Source organism: Triticum aestivum, unplaced genomic scaffold (assembly GCF_018294505.1).
Source record: "Triticum aestivum cultivar Chinese Spring unplaced genomic scaffold, IWGSC CS RefSeq v2.1 scaffold32529, whole genome shotgun sequence".
NCBI lineage: Eukaryota > Viridiplantae > Streptophyta > Magnoliopsida > Poales > Poaceae > Triticum > Triticum aestivum.
This window is the reverse complement of record NW_025264658.1, coordinates 1-1,556: the sequence shown is the minus strand read 5'-3', so window position 1 is coordinate 1,556 and position 1,556 is coordinate 1. Positions and strand designations below refer to the sequence as shown.

The 1,556-nt window shown below is 52.6% G+C and overlaps 4 non-coding genes across 4 annotated transcripts; all 4 read right to left on the bottom strand.

Annotated features, from left to right (window-relative positions):
* Nucleotides 1–19: 19 nt before the first annotated feature.
* On the bottom strand, nucleotides 20–138 carry LOC123177914 (5S ribosomal RNA). The gene has a single exon (XR_006489205.1). It is a non-coding gene; the product is annotated as a 5S ribosomal RNA (ribosomal RNA).
* Nucleotides 139–435: 297 nt separating this feature from the next.
* Nucleotides 436–554, bottom strand: LOC123177913 (5S ribosomal RNA). The gene has a single exon (XR_006489204.1). It is a non-coding gene; the product is annotated as a 5S ribosomal RNA (ribosomal RNA).
* A 297-nt stretch (nucleotides 555–851) lies between these two features.
* On the bottom strand, nucleotides 852–970 carry LOC123177915 (5S ribosomal RNA). The gene has a single exon (XR_006489206.1). It is a non-coding gene; the product is annotated as a 5S ribosomal RNA (ribosomal RNA).
* Nucleotides 971–1,267: 297 nt separating this feature from the next.
* Nucleotides 1,268–1,386, bottom strand: LOC123177912 (5S ribosomal RNA). Its single transcript, XR_006489203.1, has one exon. It is a non-coding gene; the product is annotated as a 5S ribosomal RNA (ribosomal RNA).
* Between the last annotated feature and the right edge of the window lie 170 nt (nucleotides 1,387–1,556).

Below are 1,556 nucleotides of genomic sequence, written 5' to 3'. Positions count from 1 at the left end.
CGCGAAAAAAATTAAAAAGGGAATGCAACACGAGGACTTCCCAGGAGGTCACCCATCCTAGTACTACTCTCACCCAAGCACGCTTAACTTCGGAGTTCTGATGGGATCCGGTGCTTTAGTGCTGGTATGATCGCATCCGACATGTTACCCCGGTCTTCGTCCCTTATCCTTGCCCCTCCCAGCTCCACTACAAAGACGATTGCACATTGCTTTGGCCGCTCCCTCTCAACTACGGAGACGAGTTTAACGCGGTTTCCACCCCTCCCTCTCAACCGCACCAGTGCACGCTTGCCGCGCCACAACGCCGACGCTGGGCCCGTGAATCGTGAGCACCCAGCTATGACTTACCGCACTCGTGCAAAATAATAAAACACGGTAAATATATTACTTACACGTGCGTTTTGTTTTGCAAGCGGCGCGAAAAAAATTAGAAAGGGAATGCAACACGAGGACTTCCCAGGAGGTCACCCATCCTAGTACTACTCTCGCCCAAGCACGCTTAACTTCGGAGTTCTGATGGGATCCGGTGCTTTAGTGCTGGTATGATCGCATCCAACATGTTACCCCGGTCTTCGTCGCTTATCCTTGCCCCTCCCAGCTCCACTACAAAGACGATTGCACATTGCTTTGGCCGCTCCCTCTCAACTACGGAGACGAGTTTAACACGGTTTCCACCCCTCCCTCTCAACCGCACCAGTGCACGCTTGCCGCGCCACAACGCCGACGCTGGGCCCGTGAATCGTGAGCACCCAGCTATGACTTACCGCACTCGTGCAAAATAATAAAACACGGTAAATATATTACTTACACGTGCATTTTGTTTTGCAAGCGGCGCGAAAAAAAATAAAAAGGGAATGCAACACGAGGACTTCCCAAGAGGTCACCCATCCTAGTACTACTCTCACCCAAGCACGCTTAACTTCGGAGTTCTGATGGGATCCGGTGCTTTAGTGCTGGTATGATCGCATCCGACATGTTACCCCGGTCTTCGTCCCTTATCCTTGCCACTCCCAGCTCCACTACAAAGACGATTGCACATTGCTTTGGCCGCTCCCTCTCAACTACGGAGACGAGTTTAACGCGGTTTCCACCCCTCCCTCTCAACCGCACCAGTGCAGGCTTGCCGCGCCACAACGCCGACGCTGGACCCGTGAATCGTGAGCACCCAGCTATGACTTACCGCACTCGTGCAAAATAATAAAACACGGTAAATATATTACTTACACGTGCGTTTTGTTTTGCAAGCGGCGCGAAAAAAATTAAAAAGGGAATGCAACACGAGGACTTCCCAGGAGGTCACCCATCCTAGTACTACTCTCGCCCAAGCACGCTTAACTTCGGAGTTCTGATGGGATCCGGTGCTTTAGTGCTGGTATGATCGCATCCGACATGTTACCCCGGTCTTCGTCCCTTATCCTTGCCCCTCCCAGCTCCACTACAAAGACGATTGCACATTGCTTTGGCCGCTCCCTCTCAACTACGGAGACGAGTTTAACGCGGTTTCCACCCCTCCCTCTCAACCGCACCAGTGCACGCTTGCCGCGCCACAACGCCGA